This window comes from Plectrocnemia conspersa, unplaced genomic scaffold, assembly GCF_051122295.1.
Source record: "Plectrocnemia conspersa isolate PC_06_02 unplaced genomic scaffold, ASM5112229v1 ptg000007l, whole genome shotgun sequence".
In the NCBI taxonomy this organism is placed as follows: domain Eukaryota; kingdom Metazoa; phylum Arthropoda; class Insecta; order Trichoptera; family Polycentropodidae; genus Plectrocnemia; species Plectrocnemia conspersa.
Genome location: NW_028277171.1, coordinates 3,504,447 through 3,517,768, shown reverse-complemented (window position 1 = coordinate 3,517,768; position 13,322 = coordinate 3,504,447).

The window sequence follows — 13,322 nt, the reverse complement described above, 5'->3', positions numbered from 1 at the left end:
TTGTATATGAAGTCGGTTTTTTACATGAGAATGACATTTTTATATTAAAGATGTATCTCGACTATGTTTGATGGTGAGAGTCATTTGATGATCATGAATCATGATACACGTTGGTTTAATTGTTAATCAGGAATTGTATAATTTTTCGAGATTTACAGTACGCTGTTAAGTACATGCAAATAATTTAAGTCTTTCAAATGATTTCCCGGAAACGTCTTTCACTTCCGGAACAGTCATAATGGATGAAATACTTTTATGCACTTCCATAATTAAGGAATCTTTTTTCTGAGTTGAGACAATTGTGTGATCGTTGTCTGTATTTATATCGGATCGAGATGATTCGCTTGATTATATTACAATTTCATTACCTTTTAAAAATGCTTTCCATAATATGAATTACATGGAAGCTTTGGAAATATATACTTGAGTTGAGTTAACTAATGTTTAAGAAACAACCGCAGTTTTTAAATATTGTAATAAGGAAACCTAACTTTTTTCTATGATTTAAGGCATTTTTAATTTCACAACTTATTGTATTTTCTTTTTTTTAAGCATTTTTGATAGCGCTCGTTTTTTTCATAGGCTTATGAATAATCAAACCTATAAATATATTTTATAAACAATTATTTAAAAAAAATTTAAGAAACTGACTGACCGCTGTGGATCTTTTATAGTTTTGTTATTTTTTGTTTTTATCCTAAAGGGCTATTGATTTATATGACATCCAATTATTTCTTAAACGTATAGAAGCTTTGATTTATTTGTTTACCTTAACGTGTAAATCTTCCAGTCAGCTTCCACAAAGTCTGCTTTATTTTCATCGGCTCCTCCCCTTTCAAGAGACTGTGAGTAACGTTATACCTACGACTTCGCTAATTACACGTGTTTCGTAATTGAGGGTGTCTGTCGAAGCTCGTCCACACGTATTACCACACCCTCTCTCTAACTCTCTTCGATCCGTTTTGGACCGTTGGAAATGTATTTTTTCCGAATTTAAATAATTAATCCCATATTATGTTCGGTTTGAAAAAGTTAAAATTTTCAAAGAAGTGCCTCCTAGCAAATTGGACGGTTCGTTTATACATTCCGGCCGGAGATTCTGATTAGTTCTATTCAATCCTCACGGTGCAAAGTGACCCTTTAGAATCCAAAATTACTTTTGCTTTTATATGCCGATATCAAAAGTTGACGTCCTTCAGAGGGAGGATGTCGCGCAGATTGTTGGTTGTGAGTATAGGGTGCTTAAAAAGTTGCACGGTTCAACATGGAATTATAATGGAATATCAACCTTTATTTTAACAAATTTATAACGCATAAATTCGCCGATGAAAGTTGACTAGTTGCGTAAAACGTATAAAATAAATTATTACGCTGTATTAAAGATAGCAGACCCTAATTGAGGTGTGAGAATTTGTGTGTATCAAAATCGTAGTTTAGTCATTTCTATATATATATATATTTAATTTAATATAATTGTTTTATCAATATTTTTAATTATACACCTTTTGAAACTTGACAGGCGTTAACTCAATGGGTTACGAAGGATTTTTAAAGTGGTGGTGTCGACAATATATCAATGCTTATTTTAAATTTAATAATTATTTTATGAAATAGACAAACTATAAAATATTTTAATGTTCTTGTTACAACATTTATAACACTATAGTACAATATAAAATATACATAACCAAAAAATATTTAATTGAAATATTTTACATTAATTTTTTTAGCTAAAATAAAAAAATTAGGAGAACAATTATTAAAAGATAACAATTTAGAATCTTTCGTGTTAGTATTCGACAAACTTATCCAATTTTTATCTTTTAACTTTTTAATATACAAAAATGCTGATTCACATAAGTATAGTCCGTCCAAGATATGAACGCTCATTGCTACAGTATTGATGAGAGAATATAATAGGGTGAGCATGTGAAAATAAACGTTCAATTATTTTTTCCTATTTTAATTTAAATAGTTGAAGATAATGTGAAATATCATTTTCTTACTTGTTTTGTTTATTTATTTAACTCAAAAACATGATAGCAGTTCATTTTTAATTCAATTTCCAACGTATGGTCACCCTACCATTAAAACAGCCCTGATTTAGTATTGGTAACGTCCTCCTATCGGTGAAAACAAATTCGCGGAAAATTGTATATGTATGCATATTTACGTACACGCACCCTTGTTCCCAATACAACGATGATGAGCGTTAACATCTTGGATGGACTATACGTATGTATGTAGATCCAAAACATTTACTATTATTATTATTTAAAGCTTCTTTTTAAAATTGGGTACTCTTCGTAAAAATGTTTATCCAGAGACCTGGCTTTTAAAACAATAATATAAATTTCAAGCCCTTATTATTAAAATGGTATAGCTTTACAAGTTTATTTGCATATGATTGCATATCTACGCTATCCTTGAATGGCTCAATAATAAATTAAACCAAATTTTTTTTTTTTTCTAAAATAAATTATCCTTTATTTAAATATTATAGTACGTTCGTATGATGTATTTTTTTGGGTATAAATGGTAGCAAGTATTTCTTTGAATACATTCCCTAATGTTTGGAAATCTGTTAAACATTTTTTCCTGAGATTTTAAATCATAAAAAAGCTTGTCTTTTAAACGCAGAAATGATACTAATCAAATCACTGATGCTGTTCTTACTTTGTAAATCTAAATTCAACAAACTTAGTTTTTATGTGAATCAGTCAAGAATGCTTAGTCATAGATTTTGACGATCAGTTCTTCTTTCCTTAAGAAAATTATAAATTTCGTCCAACGAATCTTTAAATCTTTGCAAAAACTTGCTTCAGCTTTACCACCTCACATTTGCGTGTAAAATTAAGTCTAGTTTTATATTTTTGCATTGCATTTAAAAATGTCGCCGTGAAAAGAATTTTAATAAAGTTTTCTAATAAGTTTACTGCGATTTTTGTGTTAAATCTCTTGTTATATAAAACTACAATAATTTATTGATGAATAATTCAGTGACAGCTCAAAATATCTACTTTATTCTGATGTAAGGAAATAAATCCTTTAATAAAGCTTTGATTGAGACAACATTTAATATTAGAAACAATGTCTTAGTTAGGTTTTTCTTGTATCCGGGAAAAAATCGATACCGAGACTAAAAGAAGCACAAAGTCAACCTAAAACAATAATTAAATTTACATCCGAGAATTTATTGCTAAATATTTCATATTTAATTTCTAATTAATATCTAAATGGCACGATATTTTAAATAGTACTTACAGATTTATATCTATAGTCTCATTAAAAACATTTTCACATTGAAAATTTTATTATATAACATACATATTTATCTAAGTAATAATACTATTTAAAAAAAATAGTCAAAACTCGAACTAGCGCTACTAGCAAAAGCATATTTCTAAGATATTATTAAGTAGGATAATAAAGCTGCTTTGTGTAATCCGTTAATAAGAGGCAACTTTTGGAACACCCTTCTCTCTATCTGTTTTCATTTCAAGATCTCGGGTATCTCGGTTTTTATTGCAGCATCCGAGCGTACTTATCAAAAATGCTCCTGCGCCACTTTGTGACATTGTTGCCGCAATTAAATTTTAATATCCGCTCCTCTACGCGCGGCTGTAACCTATCCACGGTGTATGGCTGCAGTTATTACAATAATTCCTTCAAAATTAAACGGGAAGTAATCTGGAATAAAGACAGGTGTATTAAAATCGCGGTCGACTCCCCGTCCTTTTCAGGCGGTCTTTGGCACTCTGGGGTGGAGATGGGTATACGGCGACGACGCGGAAATCTTTGTGCACATAGAGAGGAGGCGCCCATAAAAGCTGAAACAGAAAACTTTGTTCATAAAAGTTTGTTTGAAATCGCGTTTGTTCAAGTCTCGGCTGCGGTACTTAAAAGCTGCTTTCAAGATGAGCCATGCACGGCGCGCGACTTAATAAACTTTTATTAAATATTAATAAATCATGGTAATGTGTGTCATTTAAGGCTTGTATAAAATGCACTAATCAAACTTTAATAGAAACATATTTTAGAAAAGCAAAATTTGACGTTTTTTGTTAAATAAATTGACAGTTTCATAAGAAAGTTTCTATTCAAGATTACCGGCGAATTTTAAAGGCAATTTCTTCATTAAATATTTATGACGAAAATATATTTATATGTTATATGAACTATCCAATCATTATAATATTAAATTTTAAACTAGTATTTATAAATATTTTTAAATAGAAAAATATAATTTCGAGTGCGCATTTAAGTAAAAATTATCACCAGATATTATTATCATTTTTTACGATTGAAAATTGCGAAGACTATAAAAAAATAATGTTATTTTTCCAGTTTCTTTAGAAGGTTCATAGTTATATAGAACATATTTTTTTTTACTTTAATAACAATTTAATTATTAGTTTTGATATTTTAATATCAAAACTCCAAAAACGTCTTTTCCGTTTTTTTACAAAATAAAAAAAAAGTCATTTGATTTTATTTTCAATTCAAATTAATCAATAGATGAAACTCAGGCATTGAAAATTCACTTTAAATGTTGATTAATCTGAATGTTAATGTATTTTTATATATAATTCTAAAAAAAAAAATCCGGAATATTCCATGTCCGGAAAAACCAGTGCTCGTAATTTCCTGTCCGCAAAAATCCGTTCACCGATTCTATTCATATAGGTCGGAATAACGTAATACGTTAGGTCAAGATTACAATTTTTATTTGTAAAAATGCGCTTTTATTAAAAAAAAAATATGTAGCAGGTTATACATTATACCATTCAAAAAACGGCACACGTGCGTCTGAAATCCGGTGAGCAGTGCTCACGGACCTAGCAACTGTCGAGAAGTACACTCACATTTTTACGATTTGCTAGATTGTACGGGGTGAAAAAATTGCTTATATAACGCGGCTTTTTTATGTCCTAAAAAAATTAGCTCCTAATAATCTGTTTTTATTTATTAAAAAATTGAAAAAAATAATAAATAATCTCCACCGTGAGACGCCCCTGGCTTTCTCAGATTACAGCCGGCATGTTGACAGTGAAACGAAGGAAATTTTCAGCGGTTCATACCCGAAGCCAGTGTTCCCGGAGACCGCTTTACCTGTCGCATCTACTACCCACTACCCTTTTAATAAGGCGAATTTACAAGAAGCTCTTCTTACTTAGCCGAAAAGCTTTTGTCAACGAGACGCTATCTTCAACTGCGTCGAAAATATGCTTCCGCTTATTGCCTGGAACTTTAACTGCGACTAATAACCGCACACATACGATTATTAAACGTGAAAGCTTTCCCACTTGCTCCCCGTAGTTTCACATTTCAAAAGTTCCTTTTACGATTTGCATAATTATCTGAATTAATTCTGCATCTGAATGTACATGCGTTTTCAAGGATAGTAAAAAAATAAAATAATGAAATTAGTAATGGTCTAATGTTTAGTATAAAAAAAAGTAAGTTTTACGACAATTTAAGAACAAATTTTTATATTTCGCAGATAGAATACAAAACATGGTAATACAATCCTTGTTTGTTATTTTCATGTTTAAAAAACTGTAGGCCCTAATTAAGAAGGTCAAAAATAGAAAATGAGATTTTGGGTGTTATATTAAAAATATTTTTAATGATAATATATATATACAAATAGATGTATACATAAAAAATTCAAAATAATAATATATTATAAATTTCTCTAATGTAAGATATCGAAAGGGAAAAGCCTTTTTTTATTATAACATATTGATTCTAAGCACATAATTCACATTTAAATCTTAGAAAAAATATGCATGTTCCTATAAATATAATAGTTATAGAACTTTTATGTTATTTAATAATTTTTACTGATTTTACATATACACATTTTTTTATTATGTTTTTTTTTTTGATATTCGAATTCAAAAGTTTTGCAGGAAAACTGAAACTATACCCGGCAATTTTCTCATTTACAACAATCAACAATGGATTCGCCTCCCCGTTCGCTTCTTTTTTTAACCACCAACTCCTCGTTTTGTTGTTTGACATTGAATAGGCACCCCCAGTAGCTCTTGTTGCGGCTGTTTAATCATTCCGCAGACTAAGTGGTACCGGTCGCGGACCAACAATGGACGATCCCTGGCACCGCATTAAATCGCGTCGCATTCATTGCTGATTGAAAAATCGACTTTGGAATTAGAATAGTTTGATTAGAAATAAACCAAAATTATGAACTACAATTTAATGTAAAATGTACCATTCAAAACCTTTTTTAAAAAATGCCATCAAAGATTATAACAGTTGTCTTTAAAAGCCTAACAGCTTAATAAATATCTCAAAAAAAATTTAACAATTTATTTTACAAAATGATATAAAACATTTCACATATTTGTGAAACTTTGGCTTATGTCATAGCTTAACATGTCATCAGTTTATCAAACTCAATGGGAATATATTATCCTTGCATGGGAGTTACATTTGAAATTTAAACGATGAAAGGAACAGTTTTATTTTTTAAGGTATTAGGTGTATTATATGCTGTTGCATACTGTCGTGAATTTTATGGCTTTGCGGTAGTATGAAACCATAAAACTGAATGTATCCCTAAAAGCTGGATATTTATTTGCAAAAAATGAATCGGTTTATTTTTATCTTTTTTTATTTATTTTTATATTTATATTAAATAACCTCATTGCCGTTTTATATTATAAGCTCGTCAGCTCCGGGAAACGCATATATGCGTCATTCGTTTTCCGAAACTTGAAAAAATATTACTTATATTAATTTAAAATAGCTATATATAACATGTAGATTCATGTATTATTTACTTTGATTTTTTTAATTAATAAATATTTTAAATAAAAAACAATATTTTTAGGAACTCCTTCAATTTTATTTATGTCCCATACACAAATAAATATTTAATAAAGAAAAAACAGAGTCGTAATCGATCAATTTCTTACAACTCTGACTCCGATTCCACAGCTCTGGTTTTTAACAAAAAACGATATTTTCTTAGTGAGTAAGAATTTATTTATTTATATTTATCTGAGGAAAACATTTTTAAACATTTTTCTTTGATTATTTAAAATTTAAATTTCGTATAATATAACCTATTTAGGAGAAATAGATTCAATTTATAAGCATGTTGAGTTGTAATAATCAATGGTTTTCAATAGTATGACGCAGATCATTGTTTAAAAAACATTTTTTTCTTAAGAGTCAGTGCTTAAAAATAAATACACACAAACTTACGTAATTGCTAAGAAAAGGGCTAAATTAGAATTAGAAACTTTTATTTAATCTAGGATATTCGTTATTTTTGGAAGATATCTCTATCGACTAAAATTCATAATACATTCTAGCAGATCCATCAGAAAACCGCATTACCCTATCTGAAAACTAAGTTTCCGAAAACCATATATAATCAAAACTCTGATAAAGAGCAAATTAAAAAAATAAGTATCTCGTATTAAAAATCCGTCCCTGTCTTGTTTGAATTTTCCCGTGGGTCTCTCCCCACTCTTCATCTCCACAAACCTCTTTCTCCCCATCCTAGTCGGCTGATTGAGCGTGTAATGAAGCTGGGAGACCTTTGTGCGCTCTTCACATTACCGACTTATCTGCACCGAGGACTCCTCCCCTCTAATTACTCTATTCCGATATGACATACTCTGCGTCTTCTTTTGAAAAGATCGAAAAAGAAGAAAAAAATATTAATAACAGAAAATTTAATGAATCTCTAGATCCGGGCTTTTTAATTCTCTGTGTCCTTAAGAAAACAACACGCTGAATATATTATTATGGAAAGCAATTTTTAAAACACTCGCTTAGTTTTAAGTATTACATTCGTTTTATTAGTTTCAATTAGTGAATAATAAAGTGATTTATAAACGTGTAAAAAAACATACTAAAATAAGTATTAATAGCATTGAAAATTGTTTTAATTAGTTTTCATTGAAACTGAGCTACACAATTGAATAAAATATGAACTAATTACAAAATTATATACAGTAATAGGCCATGTACAACTATATTTGTCATTTTTTTTTAATCACGTAATCCGAACCTCTATTTAACTTTCCCTAACCAAAATAAATACGGGAATAGAATTGTTTACATTTACAATGATATCAAGTTTTTTTAAATACTTGATATCATTGTAAATTAAGCTGATTTAACTATATATCTATATATTTAAAAAAAAAAGTAATTATATCAAGATATATTTTTTTAAGATTTATTATTTTTTTAATGAAAATTGTTTGTCAACTTTGCAGTATAAAAATAATGTCTATGATAGTTACACAGATAGTATTGTTATTTTTATTATTGTATTTAGCAATAATGGATTGCAAATTTTTTTGTTAAGAACATTATTTTATTATTACTTTCTATTTTGTAAATGTGGGATTTTTGTGACTTAGGTTTTTAAATAATTTTGTATTTTTAGGTTATTTTCACTCAAAAGTAAAGTTACCCGATTTTACATGTTTAGGCCATGTAACATTTTTTTATAATGAACATTTTGATTAGACTGCTAATTTGTATGTTTTACTTCAAGTCAATTGAAAAAAAATAGCATTAAATAAAAGAGAGGAAGCAAAAACAATTTCGGATACTTGGTTACTGTTTTTTAACGTAGCTAAATTAAATTTTAACAAAATTCATTAAATAATAAATTTATTTAAACAAAAATGAATGCACTTGTTGTTTCCTTAGTAACAAACAAATGAAAAAATAATAAAACACAAGATTAAATCAAAGGCTTCGCAGCTGAAGAGTATGCGGCTGCTAAGATAAGGTCCAGATTACGCCCTAGATGATGACCCCATCATCGGTAGTCGAAACGTTGGCAAACGAGATGCGAGGAAGAAAAGGCGCGATATGAAAGCTCTCATATCTCAAAGCTAAGTAACGTGTTTAATAAATTTATTAATAATTAAAACAACAGCATAAAAATACACGTCACACATTATTTCGGGTTTATGCTAAATTATTTTATTATACAATTCATATATGGCGATACACATCCTATACAGAATAGTTAAATAATTGAATTATTCAAGAATGTATAACCCCGCATAAAAGAATCGTTCCTTTCCATGTTTGCATACATCATAAATCATTATTTATCCTTCGTTGGAGCTTCTTTGACCGTATCCTTTCATTGCCCTTTGTGTGATTGAAGCATTTGAATCACAATAGGACAAGACTGAAAGCGACCCAGCCAGTTTGACTTCCTATATATTATAATAACGCAAACTTTTAAAAATCGTGTGAATCACCACCGTTGGAAAACGTTATGTTGAATCCTTAAATTCAACATGTTGCCATTTTTCAGCAAAACTTTGCTGCTTTCAAGACAAAAGTTTAATGTCTATTAATTTGATTTAATATAAGGTTTTTCATAATCAAATGATTATGAAAAACCAACATTTCTAGCAATAGCTAACCTATATCTAAATATAAGGGCTATACAAACCTCCCTAAAAGTAAAATAATAAACAAGCAGGTGCTCCCTTATATTAACGTTAAACTTCCGCATTCTATATAAATAAAAACTTGAACTATTAAAATCAGGATGCTGCATAAGCAATGAGATGATCCTGCCCTCTGTGACATTTGGCCCCGATTCATAATCTAATGGAAGGTTTGTGAATGTGACACGCTCGTTTTCATCTCAATCATGAGTTAGACTCAACCCTTTTGATTACTCGATGACCTATGACATCCATTTAAATTCAGATCTTGAACCGGATGAACTGCAGCGTCCGTCTGGTGGACCACCGTAAATTTACGAATTCTCCACATTACGAATCGCTCATGATTAACAACAATGGGAATGCTCGAGCACACCTTGCCCCGGACTTTTAAAATGCACACAGGTTTTGCAAGAAGGGGATGTTTTAGTACAAAAGAAACTGGTTATTTTGGTGTCCGACCATTTATTATGGTGAATATTTTTCACCCCTCGCCTGTGGATGACCGTTACTTATAACCGAGGAGGAAATTTAAGGTCCACTTGTATTGTGTTAACGCTTGATTTCAGCTCCTTCGATTAATCTCTCGTATCGGCAGCTTTGGATTTAAAAGGGAAAAACGGCATTATCATCGTGTGCGTGTATGCATATGTGGCGGCGAAGAGGTTGAAAAAAACATCACGAAACACGATTCGAATCGTGGTGATACTTTGTTCTCACACAAAGTGAAAGACAACGAGTCTGGTCGAACGGCAAATATGACATGGCAATATAGTGGTTGTCAGAGTAAATGCTCGTGTACCAACAAGTGTCAGTCATATGAGTATATTATTTGTGTATGAGTGTATTTATATTATACGCATCTATATGTACGTTGTATAATATGTTAACTTACATCATAATTTAAAAGCTTGAATAAGCTTTCACATAAATTGTAGACACCAATTATTTTACTTAACATGTGTTACATCTATCTACTTTTTAACAATGTGTATTTTTTCGAATAAGCATATTATTTTATATACATATATATACACAATCGTATAATGCAATCTACTCAATGCTTATTGCAAACTAAGTCATTTGACAGCTTTGACTTTAATTTCCTAATTAAAATATTTTTTTGTGTGAATCTGATTCTGTCATATAAGTCGTAAATATAATTGCAGGTATTTGCCCTCTTATTTGTGTGGAGATAAGCTGTATATATTAGGTGAAGTACCGGTCTCATTGCGCTTCCCTGTGGAACTCCAGAATTGCTCTCTTTCAGCTCTGTGCACTCCGCGTTGAACTCCGTTCCTCTTATGTAAAATTCTAATATTTTATAGATTTTATTTGTCAGGTTTATTTTTATCTTATAGAGTAAAAAGTCTGACTAATATTTGTTAATGCAGCCGTACAGTACCTTTTGCCAACAAAACCAATGCCTATGAATTTGCTATATACCTAGTTCCGTGGCGATTTCTGAATTCAAATTCGTGATCTGAAATAATTCTATTTGATTACCAGGTTTTGTTTGTCGATGTAACAGTTTTTTTAATATTTTTTACAGCATGGGCAGTGACGTTTTTTACTTCGCGCAGGGAAGGATTTTTTATTCGCACTATTTTTTTGGTTTTAATGTTAAAAACACGTTTCTTAGTTTGAATATTATTACACCCTCACTGCTCCGCGGATAGCAGCATACTGAAGAATTTTTTATCGATCGTTTTTTCGTATTGTTACAAATGTTCGATTATTAAAAAACGATTTACAGCACGTAACTGTTAATATTATTAAATTGTTTTTATTTTTACGCAGCAATATATTTAAAAAATAATTTATTTACGTGATTTTCTCGCGTTGTTTTTTGAATAAGTCCCTCTATATTTCGCTGGAGATTGTCCCAGCATCCTCAAGAGTTTTCACATTTTTTTTTATAGTACACTTTTTTTTTACTTCGCGCAGGGAAGGATTTTTTATTCGCACTATTTTTTTGGTTTTATTGTTAAAAACACGTTTTTAGTTTAAATATTATTACACCCTCACTCAAAAAAAATGTGAAAGCTCCTGAGGATGCTGGGACAATCTCCGGCGAAATATAGAGAGACTTATTCAAAAAAACAACGCGAGAAAATTACGTAAATAAATTATTTTTTAAATATATATATTTAAATATTTATTTTTTAAATCTCGGGATTCATCGCGATTTATGCTTAAAAAATAATTATACTTGCGAAAATCTAAAAATCCATATATATATTTATATATATATATATATATATATATATATATATATATATATATATATATATATATATATATATATATATATATATATATATATATTCTTTTAGTAATTTTGCTGATAATAATTCAAATACCCGTACTTTTTAAAATCGTGTCTGTGATATTATAAATTTTATTTCTTTAACTTATAATATCTTAAAAATTGGACTCGCATAAAATAATTAATCTGCGATTTCTTTTGCATGTATTGTATTAAGTAGTTATAAGTGAGTAATTTAAAATATAATAACAAAAAAATTATCACAATCAATACATAAGTTTCATAAATGTATTGTTCTTAAATATTTATTAAATAAATTTTGATGAATATTGAAATTTTAATTAATATCAAAAGTCACTAAAAAATTTGCTTAAAATTTTTTATTATTTATTTTATTTTTTTAATTTATTAAGCTTATTAACTAATTTTTACATAAAGCAAATTTTAACTAAACATACATATAATATATAACATAAACATAAAATAAAAAAAGACTTAATATTATAATTTATTTCTTAATGCACGAAGGTGTTTTTTTATTCCACTTAGGAAACCCGTTACAGTTTTATTTTTGCGGATTGTTCTAGGAATATGATTATACAAATTCACACCTCCGTACATAATTGCCTTAGCCGTACTCGTTTTCTCCTAATAATATATAACAATGGTCCTAATTTAGACCCCTGTGGTACACCATGAGATATTAATTTATTTTTGAAATATGCAGAATTTATTTTCACTTTTTGTTTTCTTTCATTTAAATTATTATTAAACTATCTTAAAAATACTACACTTAAATTGATATTCTCTAATTTCTTCAACATTATTCTTCTGACTATTGTTTCGAGAGCTCTCTTGAAATCCAAGAAGACTGCTCCAATGATTTTGCTTGTATCATTTATCACTACTTGTAATGTCTCAGTGGAATGTTTTTCTCTGAATCCCGATTGCTGTTCACATAGGATGTTTTGAGAAATAATAAAATCCTTTAATTGTTTAATTTATATAATACATCACTTTTTCTATTCAAGGCAAGGAAATAATATTTTTTGTTATTGTAGTGATATCTACAGTTTATATGTGTAGTTATTATTTTCTAGTAAAGCTATGACATATAAATACATAAAATATTTAGCTTTTATTACAAATATTACATTTTTTCATAAAATATTTTTACCCATTTGCTAAAAAAACTATCATATCATAATTTTTTATAATCTATCTATCAAATAAAAAAATAAAAATTCATACAATGATTATAACAATTGATGACAATACAAAAGTCATTTTTTTATAATATATTACGATAAATTTAGACAATAAAAAACATCATTGAAATAAAAAGACCACGAGATAAAAAGGTTAAAACGTTTTATTACAGCTCTAAAGCACAATGGGAACAAAAGGGTCATTAAAAAGGTGCAAGAATGTACTTTTATTTAGCAATGAGATCGCTGAAGTCTCACTATAAAAAACTCTCTTTATGTACCTATGTGTGTAGGTATCTGTAGAAATGTTCTTAAGCGTTTATAATTATTTAAACCTTTTTAATTTGATATTACTTAACCATATTTTTACCTTATTGCAGAATT